The sequence below is a fragment of the Anomaloglossus baeobatrachus genome, chromosome 2, assembly GCF_048569485.1.
Source record: "Anomaloglossus baeobatrachus isolate aAnoBae1 chromosome 2, aAnoBae1.hap1, whole genome shotgun sequence".
NCBI classification, from domain to species: Eukaryota; Metazoa; Chordata; class Amphibia; order Anura; family Aromobatidae; genus Anomaloglossus; species Anomaloglossus baeobatrachus.
The window spans coordinates 758,698,810-758,712,501 of NC_134354.1; the positions used below are offsets into that span (position 1 = coordinate 758,698,810).

The 13,692-nt window shown below is 44.9% G+C and overlaps 1 protein-coding gene across 1 annotated transcript in view; it reads right to left on the reverse strand.

Moving 5' to 3' along the window:
- The window catches only part of C2H11orf97 (chromosome 2 C11orf97 homolog), a 250,799-nt gene that overhangs the window by 33,918 nt on the left and 203,189 nt on the right, over positions 1-13,692 (reverse strand). The window lies entirely within an intron of this gene.

Sequence of the window (13,692 nt, forward strand, 5' to 3'; positions counted from 1 at the left end):
CGGTTACGGCTTCCGCTCTTCTCCCACCCAAGCAACCTGGCCCTGATGGTGCCCCTAAGCAAATGGGCAGCACCCCTTGACCCCAGTCCAGCACCAAGTTGCCCGAGCGGGTTCTGTCCCTTTCAGGAGATCCACGTCCATGGGGAGACCCTGAACCCCCCGGAGGATCGCCACCGGTTACGGTAGTGGCGGGCCTGGGCCATCCCTTTCCTCCAGGCCCATCCTCCCAAATCAGCCTCTCTGGAGGCGGTCACGGTTTCAAGCCAACATTTTTATTTACATACCACAAGTTCGTGGTTGCCCTGCTAGTTCTCGGGCTTGTTCGTAGCAGTTTCTACGCATTGGTTTGCATACAGTCCCCACGGCGACAACAGTTGCCGGCAACGACCGGTTCAATCAGGTTAGTTAATCAGGTGAACTTTCGGTTAATCATTCTTATCATTCACAAACTGTCTAACTGGTGGTCCCAACGGGGACAACTTGCAGCGGGGCTCCGCTGCCATCACTCTGACTCCTCGGTGTCGGCCAGGGGAGGGGGCTCGGTAGATACTCGGGCCTCTTGACTGCCCCTCAGCTTCGCATCCAACGCGAACCACCCCCTCTCCCCGCAGTGCCTGGTGTACTGCACCAAGTCTCTCGGCATCAGGTTGCGGCCCGGGTGATCCTCTGGCAAATGGGCATTGACGTCCCGTCAGGCCACAAAAACTTCGGCCTCCAGGCCTGGCTCATAGATAAAACCATAGCCCCGACGGACGTCAAACCTCCTCACTTGCCCTTCATAGAGCGGGCCCCGGACACGGAAGGTCGCTTGGCGGAGGCTTTCTTTCTCCCGAATCGTGTGGGCCACCAGCTCCGCCTTCCTTCTCTCCCTCTCGGCAATTTCTTGGCCCAGCGGGGTCGGTTCCCTGTCCGAATACGGAGCCGCTGCGAGCCCCTGCGCATGGGTCGGGCCCCGCGAGACCTTCTGGACACTGCCCACCACTGGCAATCTGGGTGGAAGGTCCCGTGGTGACTTTGCCTGGGGTGCTGCCTTGCAGCGGCAACCCGGCGCAACCTCAACCGAGGTGTGGGGAATGAGCACAAGGGTCCTCTCCCGCCAGACCTCCGCCTCCTCCTGCATGAGACGGGCTACTGGGGCCGATGCGGGGTCAGGCACGATCAGCGGCGCCTCCGGTACAGTTTCAACAACGGGCTCGGCCTTCGGCGCCTTCCAAGGAAGCCGTGCTGCATGGTCACGGGCCTCGGCTGCAGATCTGTCCACCTGGGCGGATGGGCGGGGTACCGCTACCAGTGGGGGTGGTAGCGGGCCTAGTGGCGGGGTAGCAGCAGCCAACACGGGTAGCGGGGAAGGTAGCAGGGCGAGCGGGTGTAGACCGGGCCCCTCGGCCGCGATGACCGACCCACTAGGGGTAGAGGGGCGTGGGTCACTTACCCTCTCCTCCAAGACTCCCTCCACCTCGCGTCTCCGTATGGCCGCCACCACCTCTGCCATGTCGGCCTCCCACTCCTCCAAGAGGAGTTGCATCCGAATCTGCAGCCGCTGTTGGAGTTGGGCGGTCCGGACCTCCACCCACGCCGCGGTTCCCGGCGCGGGGGCTGCGGTGCTGCGGGACGGCTGATACATCGCTGCGGCGGCCTCTTCCAGGAACAAAAAGATGGCCGCAGGGTCCTGGCGTCCCTGCTTTTATAGCCGCGGGCTACATGTGGCCAGACGCCATCCGTCCCCCTTAGTCTTTTTCCGGCTCCTCCTCTACAGGGGCGGGGTTTCGGCGTTCGCGCCTCCACTACTCAAGGAAATGCTCGAGCGGGGACTTTTCGCGCCCAAAATGGCGGCTTCTCAAAATTTTCGGCCGGACAACTCCGGCGGTCACAAGGCGCACCTCTACCAGACGGCAGATCGGTAAGATCCTGTTCGTGACGCCAAGTTGTCGCGGGCGGAGGAGGGGACGCTGCGCTCACCCACTGCTTGGGTCCGGCTGCTGCTGCTGCTGCTCGGTGGTGGCTCGAGCGGTGGGCCGGATCTCGGGGACTCGAGCGGCGTTCCTCGCCCGTGAGTGAAAGGGGGGGGTGGTCTGGTTTAGGGATATTGTCCGTAACGCCACCCACGGTTGTGGTGAGATTGGTAGCAAAAGGTAACCCGGGCACACATTCTAGAAAAATGAAAGTCTGAAACAATGGTCTTTGAACTTCAGTTCGCTTGTTTTATTGATGCAAAGGACAAAAATATCTGACGTTTCGGCCTTCACATATAGGCCTTCCTCAGAGATGGTCTATGATACAGATTTATACAGAAAAAAAGCACACAATTAGTACATATACAAAATACATATGACATATATGTCTTATGATATGGAAAGCTCAATTGAGAAAATAATAATACTAAACTAAATGAGCTGGCATCGACAAGCCTATGATCACTGATAATGGATTCTCATGGAAAATGTATACATAAAAATACAATATCACAATGCTCTTGTCACTGAAAACGTTTAACATCTAGAGAGAGGACCACCATAACTGTGATCAGAAAGACATAAGACATACCTATATGGCTATGAAGGAAAATAATATTCGAGTAATTGCTCAAAAGGATGGAAACTTCATGATCTACACGATTGCCTAAAATAGACAAGTTAGAAAATACTAGAACCGGCTATGATGAAGAAAGAAAAAGGTAGCGTAGGGGACAAGGGGAATAGTTACCATGTGGCAGGGGAGAGAAAAAAAGGGGTATAGGATGTGAAGAACATGGGAGAAAGAAAAAGGGGAATGAGAAGGAGAAGAGAAGAGAGACAAGTAAAGACGGAGGCAGAGCGAAAGGACAGGAAGAGAAGAAAGAAAACAAGGGAAAAAGAAAGAGAGAAGAAGAGAAAAAAAGAGAAAAAGAGAAAAAGAGAAAAAAAAGGGGGAGAGAGGCACTGTCTTCCACCACTGAAAGAAGAGTGACAACAATACCTTTGTATACATCAAAGAACCGGTAGGTCACACACAAGTGATATGAAGGTAGCTGACTGAAAAAATCAGTTTATGTAATACTATGGAAGGAAGGAAAAATTTGCAAGATATAATAGTTTGTTACTCAAGTATAGAGGGGTGAAGTGTAACTACTATAAATGTGTACAAACCTAATCAGGTAGTATGTGATAGAAGCAGGACTGCCACACTGACATGTGCCTTTCCACAAGTAACAGAACGTAGACTGGTAGCTAATGTGATCTACAGACAAAAAAATAGTTACTGTTTTCGTACTATTATTGTAAATGAAGGGAGCATATGGCATGGTGAAAGTACACATACCCCTGGATCAGGCCAGTGCGAAAGCTTCCTTTTGTTATATATAAAAAACAAGCCAGTGCCCAAAGGGTATGAGGAGCCTATTGTTACTGTCTGTTGGTACATAAAATTATGATGATATAAGTCTATCAATGGGATTATAGGTACAAACACAAACTTATTACAGTAGATAACAGACCTTGATCCTATAGGATAATGGGCCCAGATAGTTCTGAATCAGGGGATAATGTAATTTGGAAAACGGGATGGATTCCTAAGAGGATAAGGCAAAGAATGAATTGAAAAGACAGAACAAAGCCAGTGTGAAGAAAGAGAGGGTCAATCTATACCTTGTAATGGAGAGACTCCGGTGTGCCGATCAATACCCGTGTGTTCCCTGCGGTGCACATGCTAGCAGGAAGTGGGGTCTTTATAATGGTGACTAATTACTTAACGAGGGCCACCTAAGGCGGAAATCCAGGATCGGACCGTGGGGCGCGGCAGGCCGAGCGCAGAGGGGCCATCTGCGCAAGCGCCTGCAGCGGTCACAGCCGGTCCCATACACGTGACTGGTGATGAGACGCACACGAGATCCGGAAGTGAAGTATATGAACCGCAACCGTGGAGCGCATGGATCACGCATGCGCAGAAGGGCCGACGGGCCGATCAGCGCATGCGTAAGCAGCGGTCACGGAGTGTAAGTGACCAGTGGGAGGAGTGGGCCGAGCGCGAGCACAGACCGGCCGGAGATGCGGCCGAGACCGCGCACGCGCGGGCACACTGACGTCCAGGAGATGATAAGTGAGTGTAGTCGTCGGGAGATTCAGTGCCATGATGAAACCGTGAGTGAACTACAGCGCCTGGAAAATAAAGAGAAACATACAATGATAAATAAAAATCAGTATGGAACACAAAAAGTATATATATATATACATATACGTAGGGATATAGAGGAGTACAATAGAATAATAGGTGAAAGAAGGATTATATATAAGGAAAAGAATGATCAGAGCGCTTAAGTGGAAGAACAGAATAAAAAATAAAAAATGAAAATAAAAATTAATAAAATAATAAAAATAAAAGTAAAAAATGAAGAGTAGAGAGGGAAAATTAAAGAGGGAAAATTAAGAGGATCAGACTGAATAAAAGTATATACATGCAAGTGAGATATAAACAAAGTTTTCTAATAGAAAATCTCGTATTCGCGATTCAAACCCAACGGCTCTAATGTCTGTAATGTGTAAATCCAGTACGCTTCGCGTTCCTTAAGCCTCTGTATTCTGTTACCCCCCCTCCTAGGTGGAGGTACATGTTCCAAAACCTGGTATCGTAACTGTGCCACGGTGTGGCCAGCCTGTATAAAATGAGCGGGAATAGGTAGGAGTGTCTGCTTGCACCTAATCGTTGATTTATGTTTACTAATGCGGTCTCGGATATGTTGGGTCGTTTCCCCAACATATCCGAGACCGCAGGGACATTTGATCAAATAGACTACGAATGTTGAGTCACATGTGAAAAAGTTTTTTATCGGAAAAATACGCCCTGTACGGGGGTGGGTGAAGGTGCTGCCTTTTGTGATATTGGAACACTGTATGCAATGTAGGCATGGATAATTGCCTGTCCGGGCTGTTTGTAATGTCATCTGTCGCTTTTGTCGAACCTGGGAACCAATGTCGGCCCGTACTAACGTGTCCCTCAAGTTTTTGGGACGTTTATTACAAAAGAGAGGTCTCCTATTGAATTCAGGAATGTTGGGATAGGCTTGGCCCAACAGCGACCAATGTTTAAGAATGACATTCTTCACCTGTGCCTGAAAGGGATGATAGGTAGCCACGAAGGTGGCCCTAGGGCCAGGTTGACTAAGCTGTCTGGTGACAGGTTCTGGAGCGGCAATCCGTTGAGGGTAACCCCTCGCAGCAAACTTATCACTCATCTCCGTCCTGCGTCTTTCTCTTAAGACCGGATCTGACACTATCCGGTCGACTCGTTTGATCTGGGAAGATGGGAGTGCCCGCTTAATGTGACTCGGATGGGCACTAGTGAAGTGCAGCAAACTGTTCCGATCCGTGGGTTTAATATACAAATCAGTTGAAATCGCACCAGTAGGAGATTTCAAAATGAGTACATCAAGGAAATTAATTTTCTGTGAATCAGAATGTAAGGTGAAACTCAGGTTCGGTAGACAACTATTAAGGTCGGTATGGAATGCATGAAGGCTGGAGGAATCACCATGCCATATCATAAAGATATCGTCTATGTATCGCCGCCATGTGACAACATGTGACGAGAACATAGGATGAGGATAGACAAAGGTGTCCTCAAAATGCGCCATAAAAATATTGGCGTATGGGGGAGCTACATTTGATCCCATCGCAGTCCCTTGAATTTGTAAATAAAATTGATCTTGAAAGAGAAAAAAATTGTTGTGTAATACTATTGTTAAAAGGTCAATGACCAACTTTCTCTGGTGAATAGATAGTGTGTCTTGCTGATCCAGGAAAAGACTAACCGCCTCAATACCTTGTTGATGACTAATGCTTGTGTAGAGGCTCGTAACGTCAAGAGTAACCAGAATGTCATCACCAGAAATGTCACTAGTTGTTCTAAGAAGATGTAGAAAGTCATTCGTATCCTTGATATATGATTTTATAGATGGTACGAAAGGATTCAAAATTTTCTCAAGTGTGATGGCCAAGGGTGATAGAATCGAGTCTGTGGACGCCACAATGGGGCGTCCAGGTGGTTGATTCAAATTTTTGTGAATTTTTGGTAAAGTGTAAAATACTGGTGTGATGGGGGACTCTTTTACCAAAAATTCAGACAGTTTCTTATCCAAAGTACCCAGATGTATGTGCTCCATAATCAGATTTTTAATGAGTTCTCTAATCTTGGGTGTTGGATCACGCGAGATAGGCAAATACGTAGTGTGATCATTAAGTTGGGCCTGTATCTCAGACGTGTAGTAAGTTTTGTCCATCACCACAATGGCCCCACCCTTATCAGCTGGTTTGATAATCAATTTCTGGTTGCTCTTGAGACCCTCAATGGCTTGAGACTCCTCAGGTGTGAGGTTATGACGAACCTGTAAATGGCCATTTCTTATGTCATGTATGACTTTTTTAGTATCAGAGCTGACCAAGCCAATGAAGGTTTCAACGGGGTGGTAGGTTTTGGGTGGTTGGAATGAGCTGCGTATGGTTAAATTAAGGTCCTTGAGACGGAACATTCCTGGAGTGAGTGTCTGTACCGTACTCTCACTGGTGTCTAAGGACTGGAAATGTGTCTTGAGTCTGAGGGACCGAAAGAACCTTCTGAGCTCTTGGTCCAAGGTAAATTCATTAAATGTAGGGGTGGGGCAGAAAGAGAGGCCCTTCTGGAGTACCCGGGACTCTGTTGGGGATAGATGGTAGGATGAGATGTTGTACAGAATGTTTGTCCTACCTGAGAACGAGTCGTGATTTTGTGTGGGGCACCTTGGTTTCCTTTTCCCGCGCCTCGTCTTTCTCTTGGGGGACGTCTTGGCCCTAAAAAAGAAGAAGAGGAAGACCCACGGGGCTGGCTATGGTCACTGTCAGAGCTAGTAGAGCCCTGATATGCAGCGTGGTAGGATTGTCGATAGTCATGAGGTTCCTGAAATCGCCACTTATAAACCCGATTCCTCAAGTAGTCATCCTGATCTCTAATGTACTTAGATCTCTTGCGATCCTGTAACATTTTCTTAAAGTCCATCATAGAGTCCTGAGTGCGTGTTTTCATGGTATTCCATTCAGCCGCTGGGAGGGTATTGGATAGCTGCTCTTCAATACTGCGAATGTTGTCTCCAACTTGCCTGAGCTCCTGTTGTAGGAAATCGATGGTAAGAATAATGATGTCCATTGAGCACTTATTGAGTATGCTCTCAAACTTGTCGCAATAGGTAGTGTTATCAGCGAATAACGTAGGACGGAGAGGGACCCGTAAGCCACGGGGTATTCTCTTAGATTTGTGGTACTCAGCCAGGGTTATGGAGTGTAGTTCAAAAGCAATCTGTTTACGGACAATTTTCTCATAGTCCCTCGATCTTGTTTCTTCAGCCGGAATCGTCAAGAAGGTGTTAGGAGTGGTAACTTTAGCCAAAATGGTGGATGTTTCCTCCTCATTGTATGAGAGGGTAGAAAAGGACATCTTGAAAAATTGAAAATTGATACTAAGAGGGGCTCAGACAAAAATAGTACAAACAGTATAGAGTAAAGTCTGGCTCACTCAATATATTACTGGTGCCTCCGAGAAAAATTTAAATTAGTAGCAAAAGGTAACCCGGGCACACATTCTAGAAAAATGAAAGTCTGAAACAATGGTCTTTGAACTTCAGTTCGCTTGTTTTATTGATGCAAAGGACAAAAATATCTGACGTTTCGGCCTTCACATATAGGCCTTCCTCAGAGATGGTCTATGATACAGATTTATACAGAAAAAAAGCACACAATTAGTACATATACAAAATACATATGACATATATGTCTTATGATATGGAAAGCTCAATTGAGAAAATAATAATACTAAACTAAATGAGCTGGCATCGACAAGCCTATGATCACTGATAATGGATTCTCATGGAAAATGTATACATAAAAATACAATATCACAATGCTCTTGTCACTGAAAACGTTTAACATCTAGAGAGAGGACCACCATAACTGTGATCAGAAAGACATAAGACATACCTATATGGCTATGAAGGAAAATAATATTCGAGTAATTGCTCAAAAGGATGGAAACTTCATGATCTACACGATTGCCTAAAATAGACAAGTTAGAAAATACTAGAACCGGCTATGATGAAGAAAGAAAAAGGTAGCGTAGGGGACAAGGGGAATAGTTACCATGTGGCAGGGGAGAGAAAAAAAGGGGTATAGGATGTGAAGAACATGGGAGAAAGAAAAAGGGGAATGAGAAGGAGAAGAGAAGAGAGACAAGTAAAGACGGAGGCAGAGCGAAAGGACAGGAAGAGAAGAAAGAAAACAAGGGAAAAAGAAAGAGAGAAGAAGAGAAAAAAAGAGAAAAAGAGAAAAAGAGAAAAAAAAAGGGGAGAGAGGCACTGTCTTCCACCACTGAAAGAAGAGTGACAACAATACCTTTGTATACATCAAAGAACCGGTAGGTCACACACAAGTGATATGAAGGTAGCTGACTGAAAAAATCAGTTTATGTAATACTATGGAAGGAAGGAAAAATTTGCAAGATATAATAGTTTGTTACTCAAGTATAGAGGGGTGAAGTGTAACTACTATAAATGTGTACAAACCTAATCAGGTAGTATGTGATAGAAGCAGGACTGCCACACTGACATGTGCCTTTCCACAAGTAACAGAACGTAGACTGGTAGCTAATGTGATCTACAGACAAAAAATAGTTACTGTTTTCGTACTATTATTGTAAATGAAGGGAGCATATGGCATGGTGAAAGTACACATACCCCTGGATCAGGCCAGTGCAAAAGCTTCCTTTTGTTATATATAAAAAACAAGCCAGTGCCCAAAGGGTATGAGGAGCCTATTGTTACTGTCTGTTGGTACATAAAATTATGATGATATAAGTCTATCAATGGGATTATAGGTACAAACACAAACTTATTACAGTAGATAACAGACCTTGATCCTATAGGATAATGGGCCCATTCTATATAACAAAAGGAAGCTTTCGCACTGGCCTGGTCTGTAGATCACATTAGCTACCAGTCTACGTTCTGTTACTTGTGGAAAGGCACATGTCAGTGTGGCAGTCCTGCTTCTATCACATACTACCTGATTAGGTTTGTACACATTTATAGTAGTTACACTTCACCCCTCTATACTTGAGTAACAAACTATTATATCTTGCAAATTTTTCCTTCCTTCCATAGTATTACATAAACTGATTTTTTCAGTCAGCTACCTTCATATCACTTGTGTGTGACCTACCGGTTCTTTGATGTATACAAAGGTATTGTTGTTACTCTTCTTTCAGTGGTGGAAGACAGTGCCTCTCTCCCCCTTTTTTTTCTCTTTTTCTCTTTTTCTCTTTTTTTCTCTTCTTCTCTCTTTCTTTTTCCCTTGTTTTCTTTCTTCTCTTCCTGTCCTTTCGCTCTGCCTCCGTCTTTACTTGTCTCTCTTCTCTTCTCCTTCTCATTCCCCTTTTTCTTTCTCCCATGTTCTTCACATCCTATACCCCTTTTTTTCTCTCCCCTGCCACATGGTAACTATTCCCCTTGTCCCCTACGCTACCTTTTTCTTTCTTCATCATAGCCGGTTCTAGTATTTTCTAACTTGTCTATTTTAGGCAATCGTGTAGATCATGAAGTTTCCATCCTTTTGAGCAATTACTCGAATATTATTTTCCTTCATAGCCATATAGGTATGTCTTATGTCTTTCTGATCACAGTTATGGTGGTCCTCTCTCTAGATGTTAAACGTTTTCAGTGACAAGAGCATTGTGATATTGTATTTTTATGTATACATTTTCCATGAGAATCCATTATCAGTGATCATAGGCTTGTCGATGCCAGCTCATTTAGTTTAGTATTATTATTTTCTCAATTGAGCTTTCCATATCATAAGACATATATGTCATATGTATTTTGTATATGTACTAATTGTGTGCTTTTTTTCTGTATAAATCTGTATCATAGACCATCTCTGAGGAAGGCCTATATGTGAAGGCCGAAACGTCAGATATTTTTGTCCTTTGCATCAATAAAACAAGCGAACTGAAGTTCAAAGACCATTGTTTCAGACTTTCATTTTTCTAGAATGTGTGCCCGGGTTACCTTTTGCTACTAATTTAAATTTTTCTCGGAGGCACCAGTAATATATTGAGTGAGCCAGACTTTACTCTATACTGTTTGTACTATTTTTGTCTGAGCCCCTCTTAGTATCAATTTTCAATTTTTCAAGATGTCCTTTTCTACCCTCTCATACAATGAGGAGGAAACATCCACCATTTTGGCTAAAGTTACCACTCCTAACACCTTCTTGACGATTCCGGCTGAAGAAACAAGATCAAGGGACTATGAGAAAATTGTCCGTAAACAGATTGCTTTTGAACTACACTCCATAACCCTGGCTGAGTACCACAAATCTAAGAGAATACCCCGTGGCTTACGGGTCCCTCTCCGTCCTACGTTATTCGCTGATAACACTACCTATTGCGACAAGTGTGAGAGCATACTCAATAAGTGCTCAATGGACATCATTATTCTTACCATCGATTTCCTACAACAGGAGCTCAGGCAAGTTGGAGACAACATTCGCAGTATTGAAGAGCAGCTATCCAATACCCTCCCAGCGGCTGAATGGAATACCATGAAAACACGCACTCAGGACTCTATGATGGACTTTAAGAAAATGTTACAGGATCGCAAGAGATCTAAGTACATTAGAGATCAGGATGACTACTTGAGGAATCGGGTTTATAAGTGGCGATTTCAGGAACCTCATGACTATCGACAATCCTACCACGCTGCATATCAGGGCTCTACTAGCTCTGACAGTGACCATAGCCAGCCCCGTGGGTCTTCCTCTTCTTCTTTTTTAGGGCCAAGACGTCCCCCAAGAGAAAGATGAGGCGCGGGAAAAGGAAACCAAGGTGCCCCACACAAAATCACGACTCGTTCTCAGGTAGGACAAACATTCTGTACAACATCTCATCCTACCATCTATCCCCAACAGAGTCCCGGGTACTCCAGAAGGGCCTCTCTTTCTGCCCCACCCCTACATTTAATGAATTTACCTTGGACCAAGAGCTCAGAAGGTTCTTTCGGTCCCTCAGACTCAAGACACATTTCCAGTCCTTAGACACCAGTGAGAGTACGGTACAGACACTCACTCCAGGAATGTTCCGTCTCAAGGACCTTAATTTAACCATACGCAGCTCATTCCAACCACCCAAAACCTACCACCCCGTTGAAACCTTCATTGGCTTGGTCAGCTCTGATACTAAAAAAGTCATACATGACATAAGAAATGGCCATTTACAGGTTCGTCATAACCTCACACCTGAGGAGTCTCAAGCCATTGAGGGTCTCAAGAGCAACCAGAAATTGATTATCAAACCAGCTGATAAGGGTGGGGCCATTGTGGTGATGGACAAAACTTACTACACGTCTGAGATACAGGCCCAACTTAATGATCACACTACGTATTTGCCTATCTCGCGTGATCCAACACCCAAGATTAGAGAACTCATTAAAAATCTGATTATGGAGCACATACATCTGGGTACTTTGGATAAGAAACTGTCTGAATTTTTGGTAAAAGAGTCCCCCATCACACCAGTATTTTACACTTTACCAAAAATTCACAAAAATTTGAATCAACCACCTGGACGCCCCATTGTGGCGTCCACAGACTCGATTCTATCACCCTTGGCCATCACACTTGAGAAAATTTTGAATCCTTTCGTACCATCTATAAAATCATATATCAAGGATACGAATGACTTTCTACATCTTCTTAGAACAACTAGTGACATTTCTGGTGATGACATTCTGGTTACTCTTGACGTTACGAGCCTCTACACAAGCATTAGTCATCAACAAGGTATTGAGGCGGTTAGTCTTTTCCTGGATCAGCAAGACACACTATCTATTCACCAGAGAAAGTTGGTCATTGACCTTTTAACAATAGTATTACACAACAATTTTTTTCTCTTTCAAGATCAATTTTATTTACAAATTCAAGGGACTGCGATGGGATCAAATGTAGCTCCCCCATACGCCAATATTTTTATGGCGCATTTTGAGGACACCTTTGTCTATCCTCATCCTATGTTCTCGTCACATGTTGTCACATGGCGGCGATACATAGACGATATCTTTATGATATGGCATGGTGATTCCTCCAGCCTTCATGCATTCCATACCGACCTTAATAGTTGTCTACCGAACCTGAGTTTCACCTTACATTCTGATTCACAGAAAATTAATTTCCTTGATGTACTCATTTTGAAATCTCCTACTGGTGCGATTTCAACTGATTTGTATATTAAACCCACGGATCGGAACAGTTTGCTGCACTTCACTAGTGCCCATCCGAGTCACATTAAGCGGGCACTCCCATCTTCCCAGATCAAACGAGTCGACCGGATAGTGTCAGATCCGGTCTTAAGAGAAAGACGCAGGACGGAGATGAGTGATAAGTTTGCTGCGAGGGGTTACCCTCAACGGATTGCCGCTCCAGAACCTGTCACCAGACAGCTTAGTCAACCTGGCCCTAGGGCCACCTTCGTGGCTACCTATCATCCCTTTCAGGCACAGGTGAAGAATGTCATTCTTAAACATTGGTCGCTGTTGGGCCAAGCCTATCCCAACATTCCTGAATTCAATAGGAGACCTCTCTTTTGTAATAAACGTCCCAAAAACTTGAGGGACACGTTAGTACGGGCCGACATTGGTTCCCAGGTTCGACAAAAGCGACAGATGACATTACAAACAGCCCGGACAGGCAATTATCCATGCCTACATTGCATACAGTGTTCCAATATCACAAAAGGCAGCACCTTCACCCACCCCCGTACAGGGCGTATTTTTCCGATAAAAAACTTTTTCACATGTGACTCAACATTCGTAGTCTATTTGATCAAATGTCCCTGCGGTCTCGGATATGTTGGGGAAACGACCCAACATATCCGAGACCGCATTAGTAAACATAAATCAACGATTAGGTGCAAGCAGACACTCCTACCTATTCCCGCTCATTTTATACAGGCTGGCCACACCGTGGCACAGTTACGATACCAGGTTTTGGAACATGTACCTCCACCTAGGAGGGGGGGTAACAGAATACAGAGGCTTAAGGAACGCGAAGCGTACTGGATTTACACATTACAGACATTAGAGCCGTTGGGTTTGAATCGCGAATACGAGATTTTCTATTAGAAAACTTTGTTTATATCTCACTTGCATGTATATACTTTTATTCAGTCTGATCCTCTTAATTTTCCCTCTTTAATTTTCCCTCTCTACTCTTCATTTTTTACTTTTATTTTTATTATTTTATTAATTTTTATTTTCATTTTTTATTTTTTATTCTGTTCTTCCACTTAAGCGCTCTGATCATTCTTTTCCTTATATATAATCCTTCTTTCACCTATTATTCTATTGTACTCCTCTATATCCCTACGTATATGTATATATATATATACTTTTTGTGTTCCATACTGATTTTTATTTATCATTGTATGTTTCTCTTTATTTTCCAGGCGCTGTAGTTCACTCACGGTTTCATCATGGCACTGAATCTCCCGACGACTACACTCACTTATCATCTCCTGGACGTCAGTGTGCCCGCGCGTGCGCGGTCTCGGCCGCATCTCCGGCCGGTCTGCGCTCGCGCTCGGCCCACTCCTCCCACTGGTCACTTACACTCCGTGACCGCTGCTTACGCATGCGCTGATCGGCCCGTC